Source organism: Crotalus tigris, unplaced genomic scaffold (assembly GCF_016545835.1).
Source record: "Crotalus tigris isolate CLP2741 ecotype Arizona unplaced genomic scaffold, ASM1654583v1 scf7180000023617.9722795, whole genome shotgun sequence".
In the NCBI taxonomy this organism is placed as follows: Eukaryota; Metazoa; Chordata; class Lepidosauria; order Squamata; family Viperidae; genus Crotalus; species Crotalus tigris.
In genome coordinates, this window is record NW_024100081.1 from 6,982,770 (window position 1) to 7,002,389 (window position 19,620).

General features: G+C 38.3%; 1 long non-coding RNA gene across 1 annotated transcript; it reads left to right on the forward strand.

The window, feature by feature from the left end:
• Positions 1-362: 362 nt before the first annotated feature.
• On the forward strand, positions 363-14,768 carry LOC120297373. Its single transcript, XR_005553781.1, has 3 exons — positions 363-1,235; positions 2,248-2,361; positions 14,620-14,768. It is a non-coding gene; the product is annotated as an uncharacterized LOC120297373 (long non-coding RNA).
• The last annotated feature ends 4,852 nt before the right edge of the window (positions 14,769-19,620 follow it).

Here is a 19,620-nt window from a genome sequence, read left to right on the forward strand (position 1 = left end):
TACAATTTTTCTGTCTAATCTATTTGGGGGGGGGGGAGAACAAATACAGAAATCCTTAAACTGAGAAGGATGGAAGAACTTTTATGAAGACAGCATTTTTGAACTGTTTTATAACTGGAGGTGGTGGCATGGGCAGAACTTACAGTATTTCCAGTTCAGCCTCTTTGCTCCCTGTTATTTCTAACTTTCCAGTCAAATGCTTTTATTAGATTGAAAACTTTCGCTGTTCATTTTCTTTTCTCTTTTAAATCTCAAGCAGTGTAATGTTCTACAATTATAAAACTGTCCCAGTGGCTCTGAAGTCTGGCAAAATAATATACTTTTTTTCCTAAGGGGGGGGGGGTGTCTGTGTATGTTGCCAATTAGTTTTGCTGTAAATACAGACCTCCATCCATCATCGGTCTCTGGGTGGCTATAAGAGATCTAATTTGTTTCAGATGCCCTGCGCTTTCTGAGCTGTTCACCAACTCTGTTGACCTGCTGAGAAGACCAAAAGCTGCAGAAGAATGACTGACAAGGGAGCGCCTTCTCCACCTATAGAATAGTCTGCACTAACTGCACCGACTGAGAATTAGAGGCCATTTCAGAAGATTTACATGCTGTCCCCTTCTTTTTCAGAGGCTTGGTGCTTCAGAAAAGATTTGAAAGGTGTAAGGCTCTCATTAGGGAGGCTACAACATGGTAATGGAAAACCCACTCTTCCCGCCCCCTCCCCCTTTTTCCCTTTGCTTTTACAAGCCTTGCTTAAGACCTCCAGTTCCCCAGGAATTTTATGAATGCCTAGGAGCAGCCAAAATAAACTCGTAAAAGAAAGGTTTGGAGAAAAAAAAGGTCATAGACCTGTACAGCAAGTGCTAAGCAAGAATTATTTGAAAGGGGGGAAAAGTGCAGGACTGTAGTGCAAGCCTGTGGTAATACATCAATTTTCTGACCCAAAAAAAATATAAATCCATGAATGGGCATTTAGAAAAGGGATTCTCCTCCCACTTCTGCCAGTTTAAGCAGCCCACCTGTCTTTGCACCATTGGTAATGAAGCTTTACCACTAACTCTGAACCAAAGCCTTGTTTGTTTTTCAGCTTCTCCAGGGCTGAGTTTACACAGTAAGGAGGGTTGAGTTTACACAGGCAGAAAATAAACTTGTTGGAAGCTCAGTATCTGACATGGCTCATAGAATCCAACCAGGAAAGCAGCATTTCTGGAGCTGAAACTTGAATTAAGGAGCAATCCCATCAGGTATTCACACATGATCCTATTATGGTGGGAGGAGGGGAGAAATTCTGGCTATTGATGAGCTAATAAACCAGTTAATTGATTTATTAGAAAGTTCTGGAATATATTCTGTTGATGCAAGCTGGGTGATTGTGTATCTTGTCATGATCTAGGATATCACTGACATACAGATTAAATTTTAAATTTTATTGAAAAATTCTAGAAAGGGTTTCAAGGGTTCTCCTCATTCTGTCACTCAAGCAAGATCGTAGATTTTTAAACCTGTACCTGAGCAAGTTTTTACATTTAAGAAGTAGAAAGGGGAAAAAGTAAGACACCCCCAATCTCTCCCTCAAATTATAAATCACTCTCCTAAATCATCCCCCAAACATTTCACACTCTGGAAATGACAAGACCAGCCACAGTCTATATACAAGATAATAATTCTGCTATTGTTCACATGATTGTTTATGCCAGCAGAAAAGAGTGTTAAGCACTGCCTTTGCTTCGGAAGTATTGGCTCTCATTCAAGCCTCTAGTTTAGCCCTGAATGCATCAGCATAAATGATTGTATAAACAGGAGTGTGTTAACACTTGCCAATGAGGATTCTGCCAAATGTTAATTTGAAGCCTCAGTGAAGACGCCTACTGCTGATGCCTTTTACCACAGACCAAAGGACTCTGTAGAACTTACTGCTGCTTGGTAAGTGGATGGGTGGATGTGCCTGCCCCCTTTTTTCTTCTCCTCTTTGGCCTGTGTTATACATGGATAGTGTCAGAAGTCAGCCTCATTGAATATCTCACAAGACCCATGTCTGTCTAGGGCCTCAGCCAGTATTCATAGCCAGACAGTATTTCTTTCTTGCTATCACTGTAGCTTCCCTGCTCTCAGCATGCATGTGTAGCAAGTCGACAGAAGGAAAAAAAATGGTATGGCTTATTAAGGAAAAGAAGGGGAACTTACTGATAGTTTGTCCAAGAGGACTCCAAAAGCTTGGAGCTGAGATGTGTTGATTGATGTAATCTGTTAAATCAGGCACTGCACAAAATGTCATGGATGTCCATGATGTTCCATGGAAGGAGGACATCAAGACTACCTTGAGCACCCTTGTGGGCAAACAGCTGAACATCCCCTCTTCATCACTTGAGAGTGAGTCAGTTTCAATGCAGAATACTTTAATGGCATGTAAGAAAGATCTTGGGAGACTGAGCGCTGCCAAGGGAATGGGCAAGTAATAGATAGCATAGTCTGCAGAGGGATAATGGGTGGACCAAGAGACTCAGAAGAACTATCCCTAGATTTTCAGGCTATAAAGGAACTGGTGGGAAAATGTACTTTCAGATTTTCAGACTTACAAGATTCTGTCGATGTTGTTTCGTAATAAAGTAGAATTAGTTCACCTGGTTATGATTCCTGCCTGGTTTATCTCACAAGGCCAATCTTTCAAGTCTTTTACTCTCTTCTAAAGAGGAATATTAGGTATAACCTTTGATCCTCAAGGAACTCCAATGTCTGCTGAGCATCTAGCAACAACAAATGGCCAAATTGCAGAATGTCATGATACACTAATACTACACTAGTGCAACAACTGGAGTAGAATTTGCCTTAACATGTGACAGCACAACAATTTGAGGCTCCTAGATTCCCCTTGGAGCTTGCCAGAGAAGTTCAGAGGAGACCAGGATTAATTCTGGACATTCATAACTCAGTGTGTAATGTTTAAGGGCAGGCACACTGATGGAATTTTTTACTGATCAAATCGGAGTGGGTTTGTGCTGAGTTTGCTAAAAGAAGCAGCACTTAAGTGGGCAATCCTAATCACTGAAGGAAATGATCCAGTAATGGACAATTATCAGGACTTCCTTTGTAAGTTCAGTCACTTTGGGGATCCCATATAAAGAATCACTGCTAGCCAAGGGGGATCCAAAAATTCAAGCATGAACAGAAGAGAGTAAGATCATATATTTTGTACTTTAAATTATTTGCTGGCCATTATGACTTAACTCTGATTGATCATTTTAGGAAAGAGCTGACTGAGGACCTAAGCTGTAATAATGTGAGTAATAATAGACACCCAACTGGAAGAGTTAAGGCAGTGAAGGAACATTAGGGGGAAATAATTTACAGCCTATCTTCCTCCATACCAGCCCTCCGAATGGCCACCTTGTAATTCATGTGGCGAACCTCCCAAATTGGAACAATCAAGAGATCCCTGTTATCAGGAGAGAAGCAAAGAAGGGATCAAGGGCTGTGCTTTTAGTACTGAGTGCCTGGACAGATAGCCAGATCATGCATGTAAAAGTGCAAGTGACTGACACAACAACAAGATGCAGAACTTATAAATCAATAGAGGACATAGCCAGCAAGGGTCCTCAAAAAACAAGAGAGAGAATCAGCAGCCATTAAGAAAGGCAAAGAGGGAGCTACTGTTTATAGTTATAAAGAACAACAACTATACACCATTATCTATTTCCATTTATTTCAGAACTACTACACTGGCTACAGAATAGTTTTACAAAACTAGACTTCAGAAGTTCTTATAAGCAAATTAGAATAAAGAAGGACATATGTATTTAACACACTTTGGTACAGGATATGGCAAGTTCAAATACACAGCGATGCCTTTCAGCTTGGTTAATTGTGCAGCTATTTTTCCTAGATTCATGAACAAACACATTCAGACATTTTAGATAAAGTATGTGGTGATGTACTTAGATGACATATTAATTTATTCCAAAGATATCTCCTTGAATGTCACACATGTCAGAAATGTATTACAAAAATAATGGGGCAGCAAGCTCTTCTTCAAACTAAAAAAATGTGCATTTGATCTGCCTCAGTTAAGACAATTTGGGCTAGAGAGTTTTCACAAGCGGCATATATTTTGTTCCCCTAGCTCACAATCTGTTTCCTCTGTGAAATTGAGAGGGGAAGATGAATTTGAAGGGGAGGATGATGTTATGTGGAAAAGTCTTTGGGAGATGGGGATAAGAGACAGCACAGCCCACAAATGGATAGTGTGTGAGGCAAGAGGCTCATAAGAGTCCCTCTTTAGTTTCTTGTGCTGTAAAGAAGACAGAAAGAGAAATGTACTTTCAGACTTGCAAGATTCTGTCAATGCAGTTTTACAATAAAGTAGAATTATCTCATCTGATTGTGATTGCTATCTGGTTTACCATAAGAGGGTATAAGATACATAAGAACTGTATTTCTAGATTGACTCTTCCCATGGGATAATATAATATACCAAGAGAGCTTCTGAAGTCACGGAGTATGTTGAGGTTCACAAATCTAGAGGATGAAACAAAGTGTCAGCTTATCCAATCTGGCATCTATACAAAAATGCATGTGGAACAGTATACATGTATGTCAACCCTCCCCTGCCAGGATCTTGTAATCATTCTTATTTGCAGGGTAGACTTCAGTGCTGGTTGAGCTCATATATTTATTAACCCACACCCAACTATTACATTGCATAGTGCCATATAAAGTTCATCCTCTGACTTTGTTCCTAGTCACCCAAAGAATAGTAAAGAAAGAGCAGTTGGTCTAAAGGTCTCCAATGTGCTTCATGAGAAAAATCAAGATTTCATACTTTAGATTATACAAACTTTCCATAGGGAAGACCATTTGATCTACCACTCTGTCAGGCTCCTTGGTGAACCAGCCCTTAAATCCTCTATCTAAATGATTCCCTCCTGCTAGATTATAATCCCCTGGGCACCCCTTGAATCGCTAATGTTTTCCTACTGGAAAATACTGTATCTGGCACATTCCTACATTCTAGTCCAGGGTACTTCTAATGGATTAGCGTTCCTTGTGGGAGGAAGGATGAAAAATACGATCCTGTACACGAAGGCCTTGTGGTTCGTTTTCATCATGTTGGGAGGGAGCGACATTCACTTCAAGCCATATGGGGAGCTTCGACAAACATACAACTTGTAATGTGGGGCATTCTGCAATGGGAATTCAGCCCCTGCAATTTATAGCACTCACAAAGTAGCCCCTTTTTTTTACACACATTATTCTGTCAACATTGTATTTTTGTTGGAAAGCCATCTACAATAGTTATCATCTCTTTACTGAAAAGAAATAGACTGCAGGTGCTGTAGAGTTCATCCATGGGATATGAGGAGTTTAAACGTCCCCAAGAAAGGGAAATTTATGTCAGCAATGACTAATTGCTTGGCTTCCATTCCCTATACATTTTTTTTTTTTTTTTGCAAATTTGCTTCTATCCACTATTGCTGTTTCTTTTTTAAAAAAAAAAAACCTCTCGTGTATATTCTCTGTTCGTTTATGTTGAATATCTTTAATCTTTCTTACCATATATTGTTTTTATTAAGCCCATTTTTCCTTACTTGGTTTTTTATACATTGTCTATTTATTTCACGCAGTTAAGCAAAGACTAAAAGGAAATGAAACTATTTGAAAAATAAAAGCTGAAGTTAATTATCCAACCTGAAACCACTAATCTTTGTGGCTGCCAGTGAAAGACAGACTTTCTGCATTCACGTGTAATAAATGTATCCTATAGGCACCAGAGAGCTAGGTGTATAACGTTATTGCAAATCATAAAGCTTTTCTTTTAACAGCTAGTGTAGGTAGCAGTCACTTAGGAAACCTCCAGGCAGGCTCTCTCAATGTAACCTCCTAAAACAGAAACCTCCCAACCTTTTTGGCACCAGGAACTGGTTTTGTGAAAGTGGTTTTTCCACAAACTAGGGCAGCATGGTTTTGTGTCCTACTGGATTCCGTGCTTGCTTGGTTTCGCACACTTGCAAGCCCACTTCCTAGTGGACCCTAGATTGGTGTCAGTCCCTGGACTGGGGGTTGGGTACCCCTATCCTAAAATGTACTGCACTGAAATTCCAGGCTTTCACTGTTGCCTGACTTTGGTTGGGGAATATAGAGAGAATCACCTTGAGAAAGCTACAGGTATGCTTAATAGAGCCATAATACATCTTTAAAAGTATGCTAATTATGGGTATATTGTGTAAATCTAACTTTTCTCCTGAGGTAAGTAACAGCCTGGAGGACCACAGCACAGGGATGCTGAGGGAAATAACCTCTCCCTTTCTAGCTGCTGCCTTTCCTGTTTCCCTTTTTAACCCTTCCCCAAGTATTTGTTCGTATAAATCACACCTAAAAAATGCAGTCATGCTCTAACTACAAGTAGGAATCATTATCTAAAATGTATTTTTGTTAGTGGTGACATTTGCAAATCCAATCCTTTTTTCTCTGGGTAACAAGAACATTGCTAAGTTTACTTCTCAAAAGCAAAGGTTTAGAAGCCCAGCACTTGTTTACATTACTTTATTGCCTTTTATTGCTATTGTTCCATTACTTTACTACTGTTACATTTACACTTCTTTTCATTTCTCCATGCTTATTGTTGAAAGTCATCTCTAGAGTAGTCCCACAGTGAAATAGGTGGAAAATAAATTTAACAAATAAATAAATGTTCAAAGTCGGGTTAAGAAAGTGTTGGAAAGTGAAAACTATAGTAAAAGCAATACTGGACTGGCGTGCTGACTAAATATACAAAGCAGTCTTTCTGCAAATTAAGTCTGCAACATCAATCTGTTAAACACTTAGCTTCTAAGTGTTTCTTTTCTAAGTTTCTTTTAACACAGGGCAAATTGGTTTGGATTGCTCGTGCCCAGATTGGTACTATAAAGACACTTTAAGCAAATAATTTTGAACTTTCAGGAAGGGCAGCTGAGAGCTGTTGGATCCCACAAATCTCCCAGGTAGGAAGAAAAGTTCCCTGTGGGGTCCTCACTGTGGGGTGGAAATGCTTCCCAGTAACATATCAATTTGAGAAAAAGTGACATGCTGGACACTTTGATTGAGCTTAATTGAGAAGGAATTAGAAAGTTCAAAGGGAATTACAAAGTACAAAGAAAGTTAATACATGTTACAGATTGCAAACATTTCTTAAAAATGGCATTTCTTTGCCTCATGTCCTCTAAAATCTAAATATGTTTCTTGCTTTCATGGACAAAAGAAACAATTAAAGTTAATTATTGTTTAAAATGCATTTCATCAGTTGTATTCCTCCTCTTTCATCATCATCATCATTTGTCTTCCTTAAGTTGACCTTGACTCCTGGTGACTTGATAGACAAAACTATGTTATGTTTCTTCAAACCAATGTTTGGTGGTTTCTCTGTGCTATGCTGCAGAGTATCTGTTTGTGTCTGTGTGTATTTGTGTTCTCTAATAGGATGTGTCCCAGTAATTGTCTCTGATTAGGGGTGTACTACAGCAGGAGTTTTTATCTTTCTAGTCCTGAGTACCATTGTATGTTATACATACCTTCCATTACTGAAATATTTCTTGAGGTATCAAGCAGAATTTTGGCATTTCCATACAAAATTGCCCAAATGTCATGGGAATTTGGGATTTGCAGGAACACATCTTGGGAATTCTAGAAAATATCCTATTGTTTATTCCTAATTTAGGAAAGTTGGAATTCTGTGCCCCTTCAGAAGTTGCAATAATAATAATTTAAGGCATGATTATTATTAGCTTGAAGAGATAGATCAGTTGATAGATTTGATAGGTACAGGATAGATTAATATTTTACTCTAAATAAGGGAGAGTAATGGAAGAAGAAACAAATAAGATTTTGATAAAATTAAGAAAGTAGAACATATGTGGAAGGGATATTTGAATTGAAAACGTTTTTATTTAAAGTTAATTTGATTATGGTAAAAATTGATAAAGCTTAAAAACAGGTTCAGGTTAAATAAATTTAATCTAGAATTGGATATTCTAAATATATTATGCTATTTGAGGGAAAAAGAGAAGAAATATTTGACGTATTGATTATATTATGTATATATGTCTTGTTTTAAGATGTTTGATTACCCCAACACCACGGTGTGTCCTGAATATGTTGCTTTAAGAACTTAAAAAACCAATAAAATTTGTTTTTTTAAAAAAGAAGTTGTAATAATAATAATGATGATGATGATAAAGTTGGAAGGGACCTTGGAGGTCATCTAGTCCAGGGGTAGGCAACCCAAAACACTCAAAGAGCCACTTGGACCCGTTTCCCACCAAAAACAAAACACAGGGAGCCGCAAAACCATTTTGATATCTAAAATGAAGATAACACTGCATATATCCTTTTTTACCTTTATTATAGGTGTGTGTATGTGTATGTGTGTGTGTGTGTGTGTATGTGTATATATACACACACACACACACAGACACACACACACACATATACACATTAAAAATAAAAGTAAAAATATGACTCTTGGGAATATCCATACTATTAAAACAATGATCACCAAGAGAATGCTTTAAGAGAATAAAATTACATACACACAAAGGTAAAAAAAAGGATATATGCAGTTTATCTTCATTTTAGATGTCAAAAGGGTCTCTCTCTCCCTCCCTCTCTATCTGCCCTTGGTCTGCCACTCCTCTTCCCCCACTCTCTCTCTCTCCCTCTCTCTCTTTCTCCCCCCCCCCTCCTATCTGCTGCTCACCTGGCAAGCTTCAAGCTGTTGTCCAACAAGCTGGGGGTAGACAACCTCGTCTCTTTTATGACTCATGGACTTCAACTCCCAGAATTCCTGAGTCAGCCTAGCTGGGCTAGCTAGCTCTCTCCTGCCCTTCCTGCTTCCTGCTTCCTGCAGAGACGCAGCAAAGGGAGGAGCTCCGCCCAGAAAGCTTTTCAGCTCCTCGGAGAACACTGTGAGTGCGCTCTCTTTTACACACACAGACACACACACACACACAAACACACACAGAGAGAGAGAGAGAGAGAGAGAGAGAGAGAGAAGCAGGGAAGCGCAATTGCCTCTCTCTGTCTCTGTCTCTCTCTACAAAGGCAGAGGAGGCTGGGAGCCACCGGGGAAGGCTCAAAGAGCCGCATGCGGCTCCGGAGCCGCAGGTTGCCGACCTGTGATCTAGTCCAACCCCCTGCTCAGGCAAGAAACCCTATACCATTTTGGACAAATGGCTGGCCAGTTTCTTCTTAAAAACTTCCAGTGTTGGAGCATTCACCGCTTCTGGAGGCAGGTTGTTCCACTGGTTAAGTTAAGTTAAGTTAACTAAGGAAGTTTCTCCTTAGTTCTAGGTTGCTTCTGTCTTTGGTTAGTTTCCACCCGTTGCTTCTTGTCCTGCCTTCAGGCGCTTTGGAAAATAGCTTGACTCCCTCTTCTTTGTGGCAGCTCCTGAGATATTGGAACACAGCTATCATGTCCCCCCTCATCCTTCTCTTCGTTAAACTAGGCATACCCAATTCCAGCAACTGTTCCTTATATGTTTTAGTCTCCAGTCCCCTAAAACTTTAAAGCTTTCTCATGCTAGCTAGAGAAGTTGTGACTGGAGTCAACCAACATTTGAGGACCACCCCTCTTGTACAGTTTTCGGAGATGGAAACCGCTGAATAGTATTATTAATGTAGTCAGCCTAAGCTGCAAACCTAAATACATTTCAGATGACAGACTAAATCATACCTTCCTTCCTCCCAACATGAAGCATATTCAGAACAATTTAAAATAAATAGGGAAAATATAATAAAATATAGAATCATAAATGAAAGCCAAGGGTGAAACTATAAAAAGTGGTTTTGTAGAACTGAAGAACTAAAAGCTCCACTATAATTTTATTAAGGCCACAAAACTCTCTTGTTTGCTCCAACATTCATATTCTCCTCAAAATGGTTCCTTTTAAGTGGTAAAATCCACAATGCTCCCAAATATGTAATACTGCTGTTAGGCAGCAAACCTAAGAACACATGTAGGACTGCTGTCCATTGAATGCAGAACAACATTTTAGTAAACATGCAGAGGAACTGTGCTTTAGATTGTCTTGATATCCTGGAAAGACTATATGCCACCATCAGTCACCTACCTCTTATGACCTTTAATGCAGTTGTCGAGTTGATTTGCTGAAAGTCCTCTTGAACTGGGGAGCATATGTGTATAGCTAGCAGTGTGTTAAGCTCTTTAACCTTACTTCACTCTTTCAAATGAACATCACTTTAAAAAAAAAATCCAAATAGCTTCTAATAAGCTTCTATTCAGGTTTCATAACAAATAAATCAAGAGAATACTCCCTCTGGTAAATTAATAGCCAGACAAGACAGCAACAAGGGAATCACAGTAAATTATAAGGGGGAAGGGAAAGAATGATTTGGGAACACAAGGTCTCCATATGTCTCCATAGACGTCTATACAGACTCCTGTGCGTAATTTATAGGTATCCCCGTGGAACAAGGGACCTGTCTCTGAACATGAACACATGCTGTAAAGGTTACAGAATGGGTGGCTCCTGGTTTCCTCATGTAGTCCTTTTCTCACGGCCTTCTGGGAAAGCAGTTGTTTCCAAAAATGAATCAATTATCGTTTACAAGGCCTGTTGCCACTGAACCTTGCAATATTAATCCTCATTCACCATCTACAAAGTGATTTTGTTCCAGTCTCAAGAGTTTTGAGGAGCTACAATTTTAGTCATTGGCCTGGGCAGTTCTGGAAACTATTTTCTCAAGAGGTGGTGAGCTCAGTAGGGCTGAGTCCAAGAATACTGCTATAAACGTGAGTCTTGATGCATGAAAGCATTATTAACCAGCTTTTTTTCAACACATCTCATGCGAAGACGGTTGTGTATTTTTTTTTGGGGGGGGCAGTGGTTACCTCCAACTGTTTAGAACTTTAATATTAAAAACAAAATATTTGACCCCCCAACTTTTAAGATATTTGTCCTTTGTCTTCACTTTTATTTTCCCAAAGTCTTTGTACAACTTTATAACTCAAGTTATGATTTAGTAAGAGTTCATGTAGGGCATCTGATTTATTTTCTCCTCATAAGTAGAGATGTAAAATGATTATGCTGTGAGTCCTGCTAAAGATCGGTTTAAAATTTTTATTACTAGCAGATCTGCGGAGGGACAAATTTTGGCAGAAATGAAAGGCAACTAGTGATCATTATTCTGTTTGCCCTTCCTCAGAAGAAAATCCAATACACTTCTGAAAAAGTGTGAAAGAGCTAGAATTCTTGGTTCTGTTTCTTTTTCATATTGACTGTACTATATAGTCATATATTCTGTCAATGAGCTCCATTTACTCCTATGGACTGAATAATATAAAAAATTTAATAATGTATGTGCACATTCAGAGATATAAATGGGTAACTTTAACAATTCACTATACGTGATATTGTTTTCTGATCTGTTATGTTTTATCACCCAGCTAGATGGCAGCACCTAGCTGACATTGGTGGGTCTTAAAATGCTAAGCTGTGCTTCACCTGGTTAGGACATGGATGGGAAACTACAAGGGAATCCCAGATTTATTGGCTAGATTAGGAAAACATCCATGCAGAAGACAATTTCTAACTGTTGTCAAGATCAAAACTTAATTGTGCCCATAAAGTCATCTGGACCTGAGTTCAGTTCAGAGGAGATTCTGTTTATATATCATGTTTTGGGTGGTATGTTATTTAATAAAACGGCCCAACACTATCAGTGGTTAATCTGTTGTGAACCAGGAATGGCCTTTTGGAATGTTTGCTTCTTATGTTGCTGTTATAAACTACAAAAGGTAAGATCCTTTTCTCACTTTCAAAGCTGCAGACAAAGTTTCCCAATACATCTATTAAATTTAGAAAGAAGTTAAAAGTCTTTGGGTATCCATCTATACCAGGGGTGTCAAATTGCTGCGCCCATCCCATTGCCGGCAATGGCAAAAAAGTCGCAACACGTCACAACACGTCACATGACGTTGCGAGTTTGACACCCCTGATCTATACTATCTACAAGTGCCACTAAGGCAGGACTCTGGGGCAAAACTCTAACACCAGACTCAGAAGGAGAAGCTCCAGCAGAGCAAACTGGCTTTAATGAATTTTGAAACGAATTAGGTAATATGCTTTATTATCAAAAGAGCATTTTCCCCTGCCTTTAAAACAAAGCTACTAAACCCAGAATCTAAAATCATTTACCTTCACTGATAGTAGACCTACTTTTACCTTATAGCTCTAGTTAAAAACTACACGTGAGACAAGAAGAGCTACTATGGCCTGATAAACAGATATGGAAGACAATCAATTTGCAGAGGAAACTTTTCACACTGGTCAGATGATTTAAGGATAAACATCTCAAACAAAAGGGAAAAAAAAAGCAGACAGGCATCCTTATAATCATCCCAGAGATACAGGTCAAAATCAAGTTTGTTATTTTCTGCTGTGTTTTAAATCATTATGCTTTTGTGTGCTTTGTTGAACCAAAAGTCCTTTCCAACAACTTTTTGGGCTGGCTTGTAGGTCTGTGTCACTTTGGAATAATGGCTAAGAGTTTCAAATAACCCTGTTAATTGTAAATATTGTTTTGTAACAATTAAAATTGTTCTAATGCAGACATGTCACACTTGCAATGTCACATGATGCCGCGCGACGTATTGGAGCTTTTTCTCCATTGCCAGCAATGGGGTGGGCGCAGTTTAGTCGTGACACATCCGGCCCACAGGCCGGCAGTTTGACACTCCTGTTCTAATGTTTCACAGAGGCTAATTTGTTAGGAGGCTTTGTAATTATCCTAAAGCTGACACTTTGCAACAGTAAATTAAAAGATTAACCTAACCAATGATTTTAACTGATTAAATGTCCAGTTCGCATATATCAACTATAGTTTTATGGAATGCATTCTCTGAGAGAGGGAAACGGCTGGGCTCAAATAGGATTTTCAAGCCAAAATTTATTTATTAAATTTATATGCTGTCCATCTCATTATTGGACCAACTTTGGAGACTGGAAATCAACATATAGATTTGACTGGATAAAGAACATAAACAGATGTTCATGGCTGTGCAAAGCTTTCAGTTCAGTTCCTTTCTAGGCAGTATTTTCAGAAGTGGTTTGCTACTACCTTTCTAGACCAGCACTTTAACTACTAGACCAAGTTGGTTCTAGAACTTCTAAAATAGGAACATCTTTTTCCAGGATCAAATGGTACTTCAGAGGTAGTCAAACAATCCTGGAAAAAGGTATGGCTGATTCAAAGAATTGTCAAAAGTTGCTGCATTTTCTTTCTAAAGTACCTTTTCCAAATTATTTTCAAAATGCTGCACCATCTTAGTAAGCAAACTGTGGTGGATTTCAATTCTGTAAATCCTTAGCATTAGTTCCACTGTCTAGAAAATTCTAGGAAATCTTCATATCTTGAAAAGTTTGGAATTGCTACAGAAAAGCACTAGTTTTAGTATTTGTTTCTCTTTAAAATATAAAAATGGGAAGATGGGAAGATATGACAGCCTGGTCTACCTATAAATTCTGCAGTGCACAGCCTGAGAGCCTAGAAGCCATGTCACCTGAAGAAATCTTAAATGCAGCTGCTGAAGCTCTCCAGAATTTTTGCCAAATTAAATTTATAATGCAATAGAAAGAGGAGATGGTCAGATTTGTACCATCCACTCTCCTGTGGCTCAGAATGAAGTCCCCTGTATGCTATCCTAATCCACCTTTCCAGCTCCTCCACAATCAAGTATTTCTTCTGGATTCCTTTCCATTAATGGACTGGGCAATCTGGATCCAATTTTATAACTTACTTCTTGAAAGGCAGTCAGTATAATCTATGCCCAAAGGTAGGGATGGGGATTGTGTGTGCCTTCAAGTTAGTTCTTGTAACTTCCTGAATAGTTTTCTTGACAAGATCTCAGGAGTTGCCTCCTTCCTAGAGCTGTGAAAGAATGACTGACACAAGTTGGCTTTGTGCCTAAGGCAGGACTAGAACTCACAATCTCCCTGTTTCTAATCTGGTGCTTAACCATTACACCAGACAGGCCCTACCTGAAAATCCACATCAACCACATCAAATGAGACATCAGCCTTAAAAAAAAAGGTTGACACAAATATCTGCTACCTATTAAGCATTCTGGCCATTATCTCCTTGAACCCAGCCAAAACATACAGACATGTAACCTGAAGTAGTGAATGACAGATTTTGTATTTTTAGTTTATATCCTCTTTTTTTTTAGTTTTTGAGTTACAAAATAGAAGACACAATCTTTTAAAAGCTAAATCAAAGAAAATGGTTCAAACAAGTTATAGATTTCATACATTCTCCTTTGAGAATAGTCAATATTATGAATCTATGCACCTGCCTGGGGTATTAATCCAGCTGCAAGTACAGCTATACTGCAGAAACCAGAACAGGAAGTGTTCATTTTCTCAAGCCCTATAAACCTTTCAGTACCAATTACCTTTGACTTGAAAGAAAATTACATTAATCTATAATTAATTTTCAGAAAGTGATACTGCACATCAACTAATACATTTCTTTGTAAATATGGCTTTAGTCAGCCCTTCACCTTAAGGGCAGTCATATTTAATTGCTTCATTGTTCTGTAAATATAACACTTTGCCTTTTTTTTTTTTTTTTTTTTTTGAGTATTTTGGAGACGAGACCTGGCCTTCACTGAATGGAAAAAGAGAGAACATGAAACTTTTGTATTGTCAAAATAAATGAGTCTAAATGATGTATCACTAATGAAATGTATTAATTTGAGTGACCAATAAATAAAATATTTGCATTCTTAACTCATTTGTTTCCCAGTCCCAGAAGTCATTGTGGTTCCTCAGAATAGTTGAAAATAACAATAAAAAAGTTTCTGTAAAATAAGGGATCTTCTAAACAGAGTATAATAAAAACAATTAATATGGCAGCCATGATAGTGATGTCACCATTATGGCAGTCATCTTAATGTTTTTTCCACCATACCCTGCAGACATCCCTCTTTAAGAAACAGATTACGACTACTATCACTACCAGTTTCTCCTGAAAAATCTAAGTGTCAACTCTACGGCAAACCTGGCTGCAGCCATTTTTGTTGTTCTAGGTTGCCACAAGAAAGGGAGGAGGAAAAGCTATTTCTGGTAGTTAAACATGAGCAAATCTTGTGGGAACCAAGGTCATTCCCATACCGAAGGGGAGAAGGAGGGTCGTTTAGTCAGAAAGCCCGCCAAGCCATTCTATTACATTTGTAGAGGGGTGGGAATTGTTACATTGTATTACTTTGATTCTTGGAGGGAAACTTTAGATCTGGTTTCACTTTTGACCGTGCCGATATTATGTATCCAATAAACATGTTCTTTAGGAATTTTCCTGCCTTGGAGTTCTGCTTTATTTGGTCTCATTGATCGGAATCTTGATACTAAGGGACATTGGATATGTTCAAGAAACAAATCCTCTAAACCTGACCTAGCATGACCAAATGTAACTGGGGATTTTGGGAACTGATTTTTAATATACCTGGAAAAACTAGGTTGGAGACAGCCATTGTAGATCTTGCCTCCATGAATTCTTTTTTCATGCATCAAAATTCTCTGGAGCTTATGAAACTGGTGGCACAAAACAGGGGTAGACAAGTCAGGAATCAATGTATTTCTAAAAGGCAGAAACTTTGACAAATGCTACTATGACATAAAGCAACTCTGATAAAGGATATCAGGATAGCATAGGGACAGGCGACACTCAAATATTGTAAGAATTGGATTCGTTTATGGAAAGATGATCAATCTGTTTAGCTGCCTCAACCATTACTGAACCCAGCAAACCACTGTATAATTTTATGCCTTTAACAATTCACAGTGGACTTAATAATAAAAATAATAATTTTATTTTGCGGTCACAGACCAAAATACAAGTGCAACAAAAGAAAACACAAGAAAGACAGTGGACTTATTAGATTCCACATTTTTATTTGGGGATTGCTATTTCAAAATTAATAGCGAAAGGCAAAAGAAGGACAACGATTACATTACAATGATCTCTGTCTTGGGAAGTGTTGCTCAAGAAAGACTCACGTTGCAAAAGTTTTAAGTTTTGCAAGACTCAAGAAACGTTGGTTTTAACATCCATGTCAGTAAACAAATACCAGCTGCAATGGCTTAATGCAAAATAAATATTCCTCCATTGGTTCCAAGTTTCTTGGGCCTTCATTCAGTTACCAGGCAGAATGGCAGTGGGATCAAGGTATAATGATTCCTTCTCTGTTTGGTCTCCTCTTTTCTTTTGTCTTTGCATTTGTCTAAGCGCAGGGCAAAATGCAACAAAATCTTTTATCCATTGCTTAGACCTCAAAGATAAAGAGATGGTTCTGCTTACTGTTTATGGAATTATCTTCTTAAATGGTTGCACCTATGATGGGATTATCCAGACACAGAGACAATATTTCAACATAGTGCCATTTTTTAATTAATTAAGGATTTTAATTCCTTCCAATAACATTCTTACTTCAGATCATTCATTTATTCATTTATATGGCTGCCATAAGTGAGTCCAGGGGATTTACAAAAGGTAAGCTTGGTTTGAGAGTGTGGCATCTGATATGGCAATACTGGTTTGCAATGTGTGTGTGAGAGAAAGAATGAGTGAGTGTGTGCACGTATATCATCATCATCACCATCATCATTTTAGCCATTATCTATCCACTGCAGGATGAAGGCCTCTTCCGCATGTTTCCAACCTATACAGTCCCAGGCTTTCTTTTGCCAATTGGGCCTGCAATACTTGCTGATGTCATCAACCCATCTTGTTTTAGTTTTCTTTGGTGGATGCCTTTTATCAAGTGGGATCCATTCTATCACTGCCTTGGTCCACCTGCCATCAGTTTTTCTTGCTATGTGACCAGCCCGTTTCCACTGCAATTCTTTTATTCTCTTGATGGCATTGTCTACTTTCGTTTGTTCTCTAATCCGTGTGTGTGTGTGTGTGTGTGTGCAGAAAGGTCTCCCAAAGTGAACAGGCCATGAAGGATACCCCAGACTAACACCAATCACACCTGCCAACCTGCATCGGACCAGCATGGCAAATTATGGTGTATTCTTTCCACATGCCAGTACAATCTCAAAAATGGCCCTAATTCCCCAAAGATCCTAAGGCAACCACATTGTGCTGGTACCATATCATGATGAATTTAAAGGTTATGGGACTTATGAACCTATATGGGACTTCAATCTGAAAGCATTATCACTCTTGGCTTTCTGGCCTTATTTATCTGCTTGAGAACAAACCATGAAACTTTGGTAGCTTGACAACAAACCATTAAACATGATTTTTACTATATTCTGAAGCAAATTAGAGCAGCATTAAGCTTTGGGGTAAGTTTAGCATAACTTGAATCACAATCCCCCACACATGGACACATTTCACTTCTAAGTGTTTGAGGGAGACTTCATTACGTTATCACTTTCCGTAACAGTCCTCAGCCACTAATAGTAACATAACATTAATATTAAAGGGCAGCCCAGCTGGAATGGCTGGCTGTCCCTGCTATGGATCATCAGGATTTCTGACTTCCTATTGTTTAACAATAGCAATCACAAATGACTCATCTCTTTTATTGCTCTAAATGATATTTCTAAAATTAAAAAGAATGGGTTATGCAAGAGTGGATTGCCATTTTTTGGTTTCTGGAGCCTTAACACCATTGTATTCAAAGATATTCAAAATACCTACCCAGGTTCAATATTCTTTAATTTTTAATTTTCAACTTAATCAATCTCAGGTTCTTTTAAAAAAAAACAACTCATAACCGTGAAGACTGTCTAATCCTGCCACTGGAGATAGTATAGAGATGTAAGCAAGCAAACCTTTACCCAATAAAACTTTATACCCAAGTTCATATTTTTTGTGTAAAATGAGTGGACACATATTCAGCTCAACTTTGGATGACTTTGCATTGTTTATCCAACTCATCTGAACATTTAAATCTGTGATTCTCAAACCTGGAACTTTAAGATGGCTGGTTGAGGAATTCTGGGAGTTGAAGACCACCCGTTGTAAAGTTGTTAAGGTTGAGAAATACTGCTCTAAATAGTAGCAGAAGTTCTTGAAGGCCAGTCCCTGATATGTACTTCTGCTGAAGTGCTGATATCTTTCTTTGTTTGCCATGGTAAGCATAGCATTCCTGCCCACGGGCATACCCCCACAACATATGTTCTCTTAAAATCCTAAATATCTTTAAAATAGCTCAGTAAAGAAGTGTTCTTTAAATGTGTAACAGATGCACAAAGAGACTGTGGGCAGAGAACTGTCATCATGCTTCAAAAATGATGGCCAACATACGGTATTCTTAAAACAAGGTTAAAGGGTCTGTCATTTGATGCATCTCCAAGTATAGTTCTTCTGAAAGTGATAATTCTATAAAAGAATTCTCTGTTGTCAATAGGATGGGCATGAGTGTTTGGCACATGCAGCTGCTTTCATATGCATTCAAGCCTCTAAAAACATCCACTGTTTGCCTGGTTCCTGTTGGTAAGGCAGATACAGTATAAAGGTGTGCCAGTCATATTTTGTCCCTCTTCTCCAGTGCCCCCTTTCCAATTTTGTATTTGTTTTCCTCCAAGTACAAGCCAGGAGAAAAACAATAGTGATGCCACTCAACATCAGGAAAGATAGATAAGATACTAGTTTTTAGAGCATATCAGAAGCTGAGGGAACAGTTCCAGAAACAGCCTCATTCCATGCCTATTTTGTCGTCTTCTAAAATTAAGTCAGAAAGAAAATAGCCTTGGAGATTTTCATGTGGTGGCTGAAGGGAGAGCAATATTTTCTATCCAAATCAGAAATCAATAGTTATGCCAATGGAAGGGAGAACCAAAAAAAGATAGCCCCTGGATGTTTTTCCCTAGACCATAGAGCTGAATTATAAATAACCTTATGAAGCTTCACTTTGTAAGCTGCCAGAAAGATTAACTGGAAAACATATTCTGGAAAATGTTGATGAAGATTCTCAGTCATCCAGATAAAGTTGTCTGGAAGTTGAGTCACAACAACTGGACTTCTTTTGTTTTTGGTTTGAAATGTTTTGCTGCTAATCGAAGTAGCTTCTTCATTTCAAACCAAAAAGAAAAGAAATCCAAAAGAAAGAAGTTGCCATGACTCGACTTCCAGACTTTCTGGGAAAATGTTTTAAAACTTGTCTTTTTTCAGATGGCATTTAATAGATAAATTGAGAAGACTAGAAAATATTCTATTGCAATGTTTGAAGGGGTGATTGCAATGAAAGTTTATGTATTGTTGATGTTTTATTTTATTTATTTAGCAGCATTGTCCATATGAAATTCAACTGATCAGATAAGTTGAGGAAGAGGGGGGATAAAGAGAGATGCACACATACTATGTTTATTTTATCCACAGAAAATAAATTATGGAAGTGTTTAAACTAAAATTAGAATCATTAACTGCTTGCTTATAAAAGTAGTTCTAAGTCCCTCCTGGATGAAATCTGCATGTCCCGTATAAATGAACCCAGAAGAGAAGCTGGGGCTGGGTTGGGGATTGAAAGACCGGCCTTTTTGGTAGCTGTTCAACCCTTACATCACAGGTGTCAAACTCGATCGTGTCATGTATCGTATCGTGATGTATCGTGACCTTTTTTTGCCTTTG